Source organism: Lissotriton helveticus, chromosome 8, assembly GCF_964261635.1.
Source record: "Lissotriton helveticus chromosome 8, aLisHel1.1, whole genome shotgun sequence".
Lineage (NCBI taxonomy): Eukaryota > Metazoa > Chordata > Amphibia > Caudata > Salamandridae > Lissotriton > Lissotriton helveticus.
Genome location: NC_136069.1, coordinates 451169723 through 451184477, shown reverse-complemented (window position 1 = coordinate 451184477; position 14755 = coordinate 451169723). Strand labels below are relative to the sequence as shown.

The window sequence follows — 14755 nt, the reverse complement described above, 5'->3', positions numbered from 1 at the left end:
AAGTCCGATGATCTGATAGCCGTTCCGCATGCGACAAAATGAGGCCAAAACACAGTAATAGTGGGGCCGCCACCTCCACAGTACCAAAGCCGCCTCAGTTCCTCGAATACCAAAACCAGGTGGTAGTGAGTGCTGCCGCCTTGACGAACAGACCCGTGCCGCCAAACTAACAAAGCCACCTCTGCTCGCTAAATGCCCGCAAAAGAGGATATGGGGCAGCTGGTACCAGGTATTTCTTTTCCATCACAGCCCCTACCCCAAATGTGCGCTCTGCCGTGGAGTAGGATGGAAACTTTTGGACCTGCTGGATCTCCCCTCCCCCCATCAAGCCAGATGGTCAAGGCGGGGTAGGTGGTTCCTTGGGGCAGGGTTTTGTAATACTAGGTCCCTGCCTGCCAAAGTAGTCACACTGCGCACGACGTGGGCAGCCCCAGTCTTGAAGATTTAAATTCACTTCTGATTTGATGAGTAAACTATGCAAGCTCAAGTTCAGCTTACCAACAACACTATACTGGTCCATCTGAAGCAAGCCTCCGTCTATAATTCGTAGTTGCGACCAACTGCTCATACATATATTGCAGAGGTCAGCCACACAGAACATACAGTAGAGTACACCTCCTCTAAAATCTTGGTTCCCCATTGGTTTTCAGCGTTATTATTATTATTGTCCCGCTACTGTTGCTCTCCCGTTTTTGGCCCATTACATTTCGATGTGCATACCATTTTTGCACTATATGGTGGAAGGTAATACAAATCATTTGCTTCCCTTTCTTGAGGAATAATATATCCCTAGGTTATGTTAGGCCAACTCTCGCAACCACGTTTTATCAATAGCCTGCAATTAATTTGAGCTGGTGGGGGCCACAGGCACTTATTTTTGGGCACTGGCATCTATTTTTTCCTCATAGGAGCTTTCCTGAGAACAAAAAATAGAAAAACAAAAAGTGAAAAAGCTGGTACCTGAAATAGTGAGGTAAAGAGGCAAGCAGCATTTGGCAGTCAAATATAGCATCATGATGTGGATTACAGACTACACAGCATTGGTGTTCGATGCGCCGGTGCCGTCCGCAGGCTTTTCAGCCGAGTTTTTGGCACCAGCACCTTTTCTTCCACATACCGAGCACTGTCAACAGCATTCCCCCTTTCTCCACAGTGCTGTCTCTTGTACTTTGAGCACTTTAAATTGATAGGATTTGAAAATATGGGAGATACTCTAGTGTTTTTGGGTGATTTGGCAAGTACTGAAAGGAAATGAGGGAGTAAGTTCTGAGGGCATTTTAAGCAAGATATTTGCATAAACTGGTAATCAGGATCTACTTTTCTTTCTTGGCTGCAGCAGGTTTACAGAGCTTAGAAGCAAATAAAAAGGACATCTAAACGCATATATCATCAAAGCAGTAGCGGCCTCTCAGTTGCACTTTGCTAACTCTAGACTACCTACAATCACTGAATGGGAGTGTTCACTCAGTATGAGGTGAGCAGAGCATTTATGAATAATAATAAGCAGGCAGAGGTCCCAAAACATGGTGTTGGCACCGACTAGGCCATAGAGGCTCTCCAATATCTTGTAGTACTGTTAAACTAAAGTGGTTTTATGTTGTTAACATGAGGCCAAATTGGTTTATCAATGATCTAAAAGGGGGCAGTGGGGAAAACATGCTTCTGTGATCTGACTCTTCTATGCAGAAAAAGAATCTGCAATGGTTTCCATTGATGCCCTGCCTCCCTCCCCTTACTCGTTTAAAGCCACAGGCACTGGAAAGGCCAGGGGTGCCAGTATTTTATACAGAAAATTCCAGAGATCTAATATCAATGAAAAACTGAAACCCGGGTACCATTGGACCTAGAAGAGATGACACCTATTCTTTCTCTACGATACCTTCTTGAGTAATATCCATGTGTCTTCCAAGGTATACTAGTAGTTGTTACAGACACCATAGAGACACAGATACTGGGAGTTACATTAGGAAATAGCAAGTCTTAGTCCATTTGGAACCTAGGCAGAAACCATTTCAATTTCCTTGTTGGTCTTCAGCTGGGGTGAAATAATTATTTTCAGTTCCTTTTTTTAAGGCTTATGTAAATGGTCTAGTATGGCAAAATAAAAGGAAAATATGGATTCCTATTAATAGACCAGTAGTTATCCCACATATGCAGTGGAGTCAGAGAGACCATCAATACCACAAAAAGACAGAGCGAAGAAGCTAAGGGGCACTCATTTGAAAAGTTCTGACAGATAGCCAATGCCTGCTACAATTTATCACCATCAGTGGGGGGAATACTTTTCAGACTAAGGTGGTAGATGATGTTAAAGGAAAGACTTCTGTATTTCACTTTCGTATTTTCTCTACCTATCTAAGAGTTACACTTTATTTAGCCAGTGAATGGATATAGTGCACATCTTTTAAACTCTCAAAACCATACATCTAATTAAGATAGTCCAATCCTGCTTTCGCATTTCGGGAGGCAAGGGAGTGTATCTCTGAAATTGTAGTCTGCGTCTGCCATCTTTGAAATGATATAAATTATTGGGAATCGTATGTAATGAGAACCGTAGGAGGCAATAAAACACCACCACTATAACACACAAACGTCACACTGGGCACACAGAGTACAGAAAAAGGTTATACACAATTTTCAAGAATTCATAGCCCATGTATATGTATAACCAGGCAGTAAAGATCAGGTTGATTGAACAGTCAATTTACAGGCCACCAGTCATTAGTAATTCACAACTCGCTGTCACAATGTAAGAGGCTATTTCTATTTTGACAATAAGTGGGCTAAATGGCAAGGTCATGCCAATCTGAAACAAGCCTTCTGTGCTCAAGTCGGTTCAGTTCGCCCATGGTTCAGTTCGCCCATGCCCAGGAAAGGTAATCAATAGAGTCACATTACAAATAAATGTAGAGGGCATGAGGGATTTACGGGGCAAATCATCATTGCGGTCTAGTTGCTGAAAATGGACAAGGAGAGTGGCCCATTGCGGAGAGATGTAAATGTAAATGTAAAAATGTAAATTGATACTTGTATAGCGCACTACTCACCCGCAAGGGTCTCAAGGCGCTTGTACGAATACCGCTGTGGAACCCATCCTGGCTTTCCCTGTGTGGTGTCCACTCCTGGGCACCCCCAAGGTGGAGGCCAGGCATCCTTAGCGTTGTGGGGGCCGTTGTGGAGATTAAGCAAGCTATTGCCCAGAGTTGCAGAGTGGGACTCCATGATTGGAATAGGCACCGAGGCAAGAATTATCAGGTCCGTGGAATTTTTGAGCTCAAGACCCGCCAAGGCGGGAAATTGAACCCTGGTACCGGGCTAGACCTCTGCATCAGGGTCTGCCGCTCTAACCATTGAGCCACACTTCTCCACGATAGACTGTAGGCGGATTTGACGGACCTCTTCATTGCGAAGGGCCTCCGCCTCCGCAGCACCCCATTTCCAGAGTGTGCCTCTCCATGCCTCTGTTGGAGGGGCTACCGGCGAGCACCAGTGAAGAGTGATAGTACACTTAGCCTATAGTAATGCAAGGAGTGCGAGCAGAGTCTGCACTTTGTGCTGCTTTCTCTTTTTGAATATGCGGAGGGAGCATGACTCCCACATGCTTATATCTGGAAGTCCTGTGACCTCGCACAGCACGGCATGTATGATGCTCCAATACTCCTGGAGGGGTGGGCACGACCACAACTTGTGCATGAGCGCGGCATCCACGGCATGGCAGCTAGGGCATGCAAGCCGTGTTTCTGAGAAGTAGTGGTGTAGGTGTGCAGGTTTGAGATAGGCCCTAAGCAGTATAAATAATTTAATATTCTTGAACCGTGAATTGCGGAAGGCTTTTTCAGGAATTCGAGTGCTCGTTCTCATTCCTTATCATGCAATGCTCTTCCAAGTTCATCCTCCCATTTGTGGCAGAGTGAGGGCAGTGTGGTAGCTATCACCCCCTGGATGTCTTTATGCAGCCAGGTGATAAGGTAGCAGCCAGGTCCCAAAGTCATTATGGCCTGAAGGACCGGGTGCATCTCAGGTTCCCCGGCAGGAAGATCCCATAGGGTGCCACACGTGTGAACCAGCTGCCTGTGCAGGAGGAACTGTCTAGATGGAAGTCCATTTTTAACAGCCAATCGGTCAAAGGGGATTAAGTGGCCCTCCAAATGAGGTCCCCAGCCTCGAGGAGTGGATTGTCTGTCCAGACCCACAGGTCTCTCGTGGTGTAATAGTCTCGACCACGGGGAAGGCCGATTAGGGGGAGATTTGGGGTCTAGAGCAGGATTGTCTCGGAGAGGCAATGTGTCCTAGTCATACAGGTTCTGGCCATTGCCACTTGTAAGGGCCAAGAAGATGCGGGTTGCATGCCCGGGAGGCGCAAGCATCGGAGGGTGGGTATCAGCAAGGGTATGCCCTCTGTGGAGGCTTCGCCTAGGTAGCGCCCAGCAGTCCAACGAGACAGCCACTGCAATCGGGCTGCCAGGACTTATGCCTCAAAAGACGGTGTCCTGCTGCCCTCCCCTTCAACTTGTAACTACAAATTGGTCAGGGCCACACACTGGCAGCCAGATCCCCAGATGAGTTCACCAAGAAGTACATCTAGCTCTTGGAAAAAGGAACAGGGGAATAAGTGGGAGTTTGCGAAATGATAAAGGAGACGTGGCAGGGCCACCATCTTAGCTAAACCAATCTTGCCGATTCAGGCCAAGGTGCACCAGAATTGTATTTAGGACCGTATTCCTGCCAGGGCCCTGCAGAGGTGTCCCTCATTTAAATCCAGGGAAGAATGATAAAGATGAATCCCCAAGCATCGGGTGCCTGGTCTTTGCCAATGTTTGCGGGTTGTGCCGAGGTATACCTCCCGAAGTACTTGCCCAGGATGGAGTGGGTAGATGACAGATTTTGCCCAATTTATTCGAAGACCAGCCACGGAGGCAAACTCCGCCAGTGTATCCCCAACCCTAGGCCCCCCCCCCCCCAGTCACATGACTAGCGGCTCCATAGCCAGCGCAAATAATAGAGGGTATAGTGGGCAAACCTGGCACGTTCCTCAGTGTACTGCAAAAGGGGTCGAGAAGAGGGACCCAGGCGAATCCGAGACACTGGACAGCAAAGCTTTCTACAAGACATAGTTATCAAATACTTAAAATATACATACAGTGTGCTTGGCTCTACCCTGAGGAATATAACACGCTCACTTCAGGCTACGGACGATTTTCTGGTATCACGTTCAGCATTCGAGGATGTACCTCCATTGTAATTCACAAGGAACTAATTTACATCTGAAAAGTCCATTCAGTCAGCACAAATATCCCACTGTTTGCCAAATTCACTTCTTTATCTTCTATAAGTGTTCTATACAGAAATAATTCTTTTTTCCCCACTTTTCACACCAAAGACTGGCAAATCCAACAAGGTAGGCTTTAGTGCGAAACAGCATTTGTGTCTGAAACAAGTATCAACATTTTTGGCAATTCTTACGTGTATTATGCGTTGGCACATTAAAGGCAGACCTATTAGCTTTGTCAATGCTTGTTTTCTTATCCCAGCAGCATTTGTTTGTTCCACTAAAGGTTTCTTATGGCTATTAATAAACCACTTTGTTTTCTTTTTAGTTCAGTTATGACCTTGAACTAATGTCAACTCCCTTTCCCAGTGCCATATTCCCTCTCAGTGGCTTGTGATAGAATTGTTCTCAAGGCCATAATCACCGCTCTTCTACAGGCCCATTAATTATTGAAGCCACAGTAAAGTCCCACTGTACATTAATGGGTAAATTGGGACCAATTCCAGGCTTGTGCGGTGTAGATCTTACAAAGTATGGCTCATTTTTTCCGTTTCAACCTCCCTTCTAAGGCAATGGTGCTCCAGACGCTGCTGGTAAATGAAGCTGCCACTGTGCTTAATTGCTTCCGACTAATTCAATTAAACCCAGAAAGAGGACTTTGTCACTGTGCTTGCCTGGCTACAATAAAACTGCTTAAATATGCCTAGAGCACAAAAGGTAAGGCTGCTCACCAGTCGCGGCTTGCATGACTCGCAGGGGGCAGAAGGGAATGGAGGGAGGGGGGGGGTGTGCGTGGCGGGAGGGGGATTTAAATAAAAAAAATGAAAAAAACGTACCTTACGGGGTCCCGCGCTGCCTCCGCTCCTGGCCGGGTCCCGCACCCGTGTTTTCCTGCTGCTCGCCTGCTAAACAGGAAGCAGCCACAGGCAGCCTCCCTCTCCTTAGCCAATCACAATGCTGCAATGGCAGCGTTGTGATTGGTGCGGACGGCCCCCAGCCGGGCACCTGTGGGGAGGCCATTTTCTCTATGTAGGCTGCATGCAGCCTACATAGAGAAAATGGATAGTGCGCATGACTGGAGCAAACAGTCGGGGCCCACAGGACTGGGCAAGCCACTCCTCCCCGACCCGCCCGCCCCCAACCAGGTATTCCTTTCGGCTTTCTCACAGAACGAGAAACAGAAACATAAAATTGTATTTAAAATACCATTTTATTTTTCTGTATACCATTTTATGTTTCTGCGTCTCGCACTGGGGCGACGCTCCTCAGCCCTAATGGAGGAGCCGCCACTTCTGCTCACAAGTGTGAGACTGGCATGTGCCGGGCCATCTGAGGAAAAAAACTAGAACGTGCAAGAAAACCACACAGGTACATTAAATAGGCGGGACAGTAGAATTTTCCTACAAAGTGTTGTCCTGAAATGTATATGTTCACTAGAAATTGAAAGTCCAAATAGAGCTAAAAGGGGACTAATATATATTAACACTGGCTTTACCAGAAAAACCAAAAAATCAGGAATTCACCAGTTGAGTCAGTGGTCCTTAAACGTTTTACTGTCACACCCCCATGTACAAATATCATTACCTCTGCCCAAGAAAGGAACAAAAAGTAGTCATTGGGGCACATCACAAGAGCCACATTGCAGACACCCAACAAACAGCCATAGCAAGCGAGACAGCAGCAATTAACCAAGGAAATGTGCAATGGATTAGCACTGGGCCGGCCTAGACGACACAAGCCACACAGAACTCTGGAAAATTGTTCCCACGAGCATAAAAGTACGCATGGAGCCTCTCATGCCATAGCGAAAATGGAAAAAAGGAGAAAAAGTCTAAGGCAACTCCACCTGCCTCACTGATCTTCAATCCTGAGTTTGAAATGAGAGGAGCATGCAACACATTAATCCGGTCGAACATCCTATTTCTTCTAATGGGCATACCTCACTCGCCTACCTCACATTGGCACACTTAACATCAGTGCGTTTTAAGATCTTTCCCTGGATTAGTCAAAGGGAGTCTACACAGACAGAATGGGCAGACACGCAGATTTCCAAAACATTGTTGCAGAAAAACCGCAATTCAGGGACTGGAATATTCTTCTAAACAACTCTGTGATGGAAAAATATCCCTACATTCTAGCACAGAGACCACACCATGCAGGGCTGCGAGAAAAAAAAAACAAAGTGTACCGAGTGGCACCACACCAGTCACTGGGGGGTGGGGGGGGGGATCACAGTCGAGCTGGTAAGGAGAGAGAGAGAGAGAGAGAGAGAGAGAGAGAGAGAGAGAAAGAGAGAGAGAGAGAGAGAGAGAATGAATGGCAGAACCAACAACTCACACATGCCGGGAGTAGTCCGACAGGGCCAGGTTACCAATAGCCCTGCACTCAAAAGAGTCAAACTTCTAGTGCCGTGGGGATTAGGGAAAAGCATCAAAAGCCAAGATCAGGATCATAAGTTGGAACATGGAAGGCCTTAACCCGCAGGAAACGTTGTTGACAAAGCCCAGCTCCATTCCAGGTTTTCAGGCAATTCACACACTGGCTCGAAAAAAAAAAAAAAATTTGGAAGACTATTGGGCGGTCTTTTCGTGTTTGTGAAATTAGATCTGCAAGTACAGATCAAGGAATGGAACAACCGCACCCACAATGAGCAGATCCTTAGCATAAATGGCATAGCAGTAGAAGGAATACCAACCTCAATTATAGTGCTAAATCTCTATGTCAATCCCCACAGGAAGCTGAAAGTAGCGAATGTCATGAAGTTCACCGACCTGATAAAAGAGTTCCTATATGAGCATCCGAGGCCTAGTGGCTGTAGACTTCAACACTCGAGACTGTGCCATTCCAAGACAGGTCAAGGGGACCATGGTTTAAAAGAATTTGAGTTGGGATCTGCCGACCAAACAGGCCCTAAGGAGCGTAAAACAAAGCCCAATTCCAAAAATATATCCAACTGGACTATATCTTCCTAAGTAAGAATCTCCTAGGCAGGTGTGTAAGCTACCGAGTCCAACAAAGAACTGAGAGTGATCATCACCCAATATCTATTATGGTCAATGTGAGCGCTTCAATGCACGGGAAATACATTCCTGCATGCCAAATACTCCCCACGAATGTTGGTCCATCCATAAAAAGAATCAAATTGGGTGCTCCATGCCTGGCCAGATATTCACGATGGAAGCTAGCCTGTGCTCCACAAACCGCAGGCATCAAGAAATCTATATGAAGCCTTGTGTGTACATAGGCAATGAAACTTGCAAAGTACGTCCATAAGAAGAAGGCCCTTTTTGCACTTTGGTAATAAAGAATTTAACCCCATCGCTGCTGCCGACGTTCAGCGGACGTCGCGTTCCCTACCACAGTAGTGCTGCGCACGTCCGTTGAACGTCGCGGCCCCACCCACGCAATAGAACGTTCCGCACTAGCGAGGAACGTTCAGCACAGGCAAGGGGTTATATAGAGCAAAAGGAAGTGCGATCTGGCTAAGCTCCTACATAGGAGGGAGAAGAGCGCAAGAAAGAAAAGCATACTGAAAGAGGAAAGGAAACTACACAGAAAGAGTTCTTGGATGCCAACACAAAAACACAGAGGAGAAATGGATACACATTTACTCCCTGTTAGCGCCCAGAAAGTCAAGGGACTTTTGGGGTTCCATTAATAGCCTTACACGTAGAACTTATAAGCACAACACTCCTGGCCAATGAATGGGTGGCCTATGTAACAAAACTCTACTTCGACCAAGATAAATCCAGGTAATTTGGCACTAAGGCATTGGACAACTATCTAGAAGATTTAGAGGAGTCTCGAATAATGGTAATCGAAAAGAAGACATCAAACATCCTGAAGCATATTCGGAAGGATGGAGCCCCTGGACCAAACGGCCTACCAGGCAGCATCTTTAAAGGAGATTTTGTATTCTGGACTACCTATATGCATAGTCTGTTCAACGCATACATGCTAACATAAGCCATTCCAGACTCATGGAAAGGCTCCATCTTATACCCCATACATAAAAAGGGAGAGGATTTGTGACTGGAAATCTACAGGCTGATTGTCTTACTGGATGTTGACGGGAAGGCCTTCGCGAAAATGCTCCTGAACGAGCTGGAAGCTTGGATCGATGAGAATAACATCATAACTCAATACCAAAGGCGGTTCAGGCTGAACCCTTCCACCATAGATAACGTTATCGCCCTCTCCTATTTGACGGCCAAGGCCATAGAATCCACATCGCCACCACTTTATGCTTGCTTTGTCGATGACATTGCTGCTTTTGATGGCATTAGCCGTAACATCCTCTGGTCAGTACTGGCAAAGTGAGGAATACCAAAGAAGCTCCTCTCGGCCATCGCAGCACTGTACACTGGCACATGGGTCTGAACCAAGATCACCTAGACTTATGCACCACAAAAATGTATACGAACAAAGGACTAAAGAAGGGATGCGTCATTGCTCGGACTTTGTTTAACTTGTACAGCATGGACTTGGGCGGCGATCTATTGAAAGGAAACATCTTTCTGCATAAACTAGGCCACATCAGACTCCCCATTATGCAGTATGCGAATGACTTGGTGCTAATGGACCAAACCAGAATTGGTATGAAGAAGGCCCTTGAGATACTTCACCTGAATAATACAGAGAACTTTCAACATGCAAATGCCATGAAAACAAGAGCCCTGATATTTGGGCATAGAACTAAGAAACACCAGCTTGAATGGCATTTGGGACTGCTAAGGGTAACCACTGCCAGCAAATATAACTATCTAGAAGTTATGATGTCAGACACATGCAAATCTATGTTGCAGACTAAGGCACTGGTAGAGAAAGCAGCCAAGACCACATACGCATTATGCAAATTGCATCACAAGCCGCAAAGTCACTCCGCAGAGGGAATCCTACGAGTTCTGCAGGCGAGATTGCTACTAACGATAAACTATGGACACTTGGCTTTCCCAGGCATGCTCACTGAGGCACTAGAGCAACATCGTACAGCTGCTAAGAGGAACATGTTTAACATCCCCAAAACAACCAGGTGCACACTGATCTGGCTAGAATTCAATCTTGTGAGTATGAACATTGAATGTAAAAAGATGTGATCAAATATTATCACTGCATGTCCAGAGCGGATCCAGAATCGATGAGAGCGGTGCATTAAAGGAAATATTCCGTGATTCAAAAGCAGCTGGGCAAGGTACCTGAGCAGTGGACAGCTTACAGAGACTGGTAAACGTGCAAGGCTAGTGCACACAAAGGGAGCAGGATATAGAACATATGAGACACACCCCTGGTGCAGAGGGTCTTGCCAAATAGCATGAAGAGCACCCGTTCCAACCATATCTGAAAGTTGCCCTGGGAAGGCAAGCCTTACAGAATATATTGCAGACCAGGCTTTTAACCCTGCCCATTCGGGAATACAGGCATCACTGAAAAAATATGCCTGTCGGTCAGGATGAGTGCAGTCTGTGTCAATACCACTCGGAGTGAGCTGCACATATCGTTTGCTGCTGCCCTGCTTTGCTACGCCAGAGGCGAGTGTACCTCAGAACGATCTCTCTGCAAAATGGGACAACAACCTGCTAAGAGGCCTTGTCATACATTTATACAACTGCCGTTTAAATGGAGCTTGCATGTATTGGCAAGTTCTTTGCTGAAGCTGGAAGGCTCGTCAGCCGTCAGGTGAGGGACTGGACATCTGAAAACCCTTCAGCAACTTAGCGTGAAGGTGAATGACAGTTACAATTTAATGCACTGGTGTTTAATCCTCTAAGTTTTAGTCAAAGAACTTGCCGCATTTTATGGTCACTCATGCGGTCTGTGCAATTTATGATCTAGTATGTTGCTTTTTAAGCAAACAGCTTACCTCAACTAGGTGATAACTCAGTCACAGGGCACGTCACTTCCCATTGTCAAGTAAGCCTTCTTCACACACTCTGACGTGGTGCATGGCACTCTATGCCAATAGCTTGAGTCTCCGATAGTAAAGCATGTGCAAAGCTTTCACCTGGGTGAGTGACACTATATTAGTACACATGCCCAGCCAACACGGGCACGATAAGGCAAGCAGGGCCGGCCTTAGGCATTTGCAAGCTGTGCACCTGCACAGGGCCGCCAAACCAATATATATCCTTAATATATTAATCCTCTGAGGATGGATACATATTTGCGTGGCGGCCCCAGTGGCAGGGATTTGGGCGACTCCGGCTCTGTTCCACTTCCAAACACCCTGACCCCCTTCCTGAGCTCCGGGGGACTCCGCCCCGACCGGACCCCCTCTTCGGGGGTCCCCTACCTATGCTCCCTGCCCAGGGCCGCCATGAGCCTAGAGCCTCCCCTGAGGCAAGGCCCTACTTGGCGCATTAGGGCTTTCCATTCTTCGCACGCACTGCATGCCTACTCAATCACACGCAATTAGGGTTTCAAGCTCCGTTCTAAATGTAATATATCATCTCTGCATGTTAATTAAACATCTTTTTGGCCAGCACGTGGCACTTTAAATAGAAATCCCCTTCCGCCGTGAATCGGTACGATAAAACAGGGCCCAACTTTGCGGTCCATGGTACCTTGCACCTAGCACACCCCTGCAGGATTACCAATTCCATATGCGAGTAGGCCGACTACTTTGGGCTTTCAAGTCCAGTTTTAATATGTAATATTGGCAATTTTGGAATTATGATGCATTGGAATTACTGTTTTATGCCATATTTTAATAGGTGCCTCTTATTTCTTATTCTTGGGATGATTTTAAGTAATTATGCGATAAAGATACCTATCTCCGCAATTATGCGGGAAAACCTGAAATGAACCGTTTTGAAAGGGACTAATTATCTTTACAAGTGTGTAAAAAGGTATATGGTAGATCACTACAAAGAGCAGTCCTCCGTTTTATACATCACAGGTGGCCGGTTATTATGATATTGCACTCTAGAATGACGACACAGTGGCTGCTCACCTTCCTTGTAGTGAAATACATGGTAGGCATATTGCATGTCCGCCAGCATGAGCAGCGCACACACTCAGTTTCAGTGACTGAAAAACGGTGGACCAGTGCTTTACACCAGCAATTATCAGCAACAAAAAAAGATGCTAAAAAGGAGGAGAAGGAAGAGGATGAGGAACAGTAACAGAACATGCCTAGCACCTCTCAGAATAAAAGCAAAACCAAAGCTCAAAAACATACCCCCTAGCAAAGAGCAATAATTTGAAACAACCTGACGAACACGCCCCGATAATGAAAAAATAAAAAAGGTTCATCCGGTAAGATTCTTCATGTCTGATTTAACTAAATATTACCAAAGACAAAAACTCTCATATGCGAGACCTATTGGCATTGCAAATGCTTGTTTTAAATTACTACTGCAAGAGAGCTTGCATACATACTATCAATGCTACGGAGAAAGGCTAACCTGCCCTTCCAACCTAACTCTTCAGCATGCACAATAAAAGAATAAAGCAACTCTCCACAAAATAGACAGTCATATTGCATCATGAACTCTACATCCAGTACTTGCGGTGGTATCTGAGAGATGACAGCTTACTTTTTATTCCAAAGGATAGAGTCAGACAGGCTGTCCTGTTTTTATGAACCTTAGTTACAGCAAGACATCTGAATAATGTCTCAAGTCAGAGAGGAAAGAGACTGACAAATTCTGAAAAGCCCTTTTTAAAATACCTTTCTTACCTTACATGGTAACTATTGGAGGTGAAAAGAGCAACATTTTAACTAAAGACTGACAGACTACAAATAAAAATAATCAATTTCATTGCCAAATGGGAGTGACTGATTTGTTGATCAGCTGAGTGTGTATAGCAAGCTAGAACATTTCTGAGCTCCAGGCTCTCAGCTTCGCCTCCATAAAGCATACACTGTTGCAAATCTCCAATGGCAAATGAAATGATGACACAGATAAAGATCTTTACTGCTTTGGAGCCATGTGAAAATGTAGGTGTAGGAAGGTGGCTACCTGACTATGGTTACCCCAGATTTTTTGCCTGTGTTTAGCTGGTTTTTTGACTTAGTTGACCTGGTTCCCTGCTAATCAGGGCCCCAGGCCATCTGCTCTCTCTGTAAAATGGATTCCATGTACCCTAGGTACATACCACAATTGGAAATGGACTCCTTGTCAGCCCCTGTATAATGCACTATAGGTGCCCAGGGCATAGGGGCCACCAAGGCCTACCAGGGGCTGCAGCATATCTTTTGCCACCCCTGGCTGGTTCTTAAATTGACACAACTGGCTGATCACTCAGCTGGGGTAAGGTGGTGTAATCACCCCTTGCTTAGATATAGTATACCTATATCTAAACCTATATCTGGACACATATTAACCTGTGAGCCACTCCTATGGAAGGCCTCATCAATCCTGGAGGCAGAGTGCATGGTTTCATGTGAGATGGAGCTCTAGCATGAGCTGAGCCTGTCTGCAGCTGTCGGGAACAACTCCCTAAGCTGTTTCAGGATAATGCCATACCATATACTCTTAAGTGCCTTATAATCCTCGCGGTTATATAGCAACTTTGGTTTGGCTTTATCAAAACATGTCGTGTAAGGTGTCATACGATTTGGAATACTATCCCCTCGCCAGTTCTGGCGACGGGGATAGCATTCCACCCCTCTAGAGGGGTAAGACATGTTGCTTTGCTTAAATGCGGTTAATTTCTAAAAAGACCTTAGATCCACAAAATGGATGCCTCTGCCACAGATAAGAGTCTGGACCCCTGCAGCTGACCGAAACTCAGCCAAATGGGGCCTGGACAAAGGGTTTCCTGTCGCAGGAGGGTGTCATCACCCTCCAGACAGGAGATAGTGGATTGTAGCAGGGAGGTTTGAAAGAAACCAGACACTGCCTGGGGCGCACAAGGCTGCCCCTTGCATAATCCGGCCAAACCGGTTCTGGGGCACTCCAGCCCTCGTGCCAGGGCGGCCTGGATCAAAGGAAGGGGGTGTATCCACCCACTTCCTGGGTCCCACCCATAGGGGGGGACCTAGCAGGTAATCACGCCCCCCAGATTCGAATAAGAGTGGGAGCAGTGCCAATGCACTTTAGATTTCCTGAACGAAACATAAGAAACGAAACTCTGGACCCTTGGACCTCCTACTCAACGTGGAAGCCCGAAGAATCTCCCTTGTGGTCAAGGAGTGACCACCCTGTGCAAACAGGCACCATCCAGCCCACGACGTCTACTTTGTTGCAGTTCCCGCCGGAACTCGAGCGACAGAGATCGACGAGATCAAGCTTGCCTGCCTTCCAACAGCCCGATCCACAGTCCCTGCAGAGCTGAGACCCGTGGAGGCGACCGGAAGCGTGGGGCACGCCATCTTGAATTGACCACGAGACGCTGACCGTGCAGCCCACGAGTGACCCTCGAAGCTGTACACCGGGGTTTGAGAAGCCCCCACCCTGAGCCACTCTTGCACTGAAGCTCACCCCTCTACACTCATCGAGTGCTGCGTGGGGCCCTTCTGCTACTTTTGGCTCAACGCGTTGG

At 46.5% G+C, this 14755-nt stretch overlaps 1 protein-coding gene across 4 annotated transcripts in view; it reads right to left on the bottom strand.

Annotated features, from left to right (window-relative positions):
- LRCH1 (leucine rich repeats and calponin homology domain containing 1) overlaps positions 1–14755 on the bottom strand; it is a 758040-nt gene that overhangs the window by 676919 nt on the left and 66366 nt on the right. The gene's annotated exons all lie outside the window — the stretch shown is intronic.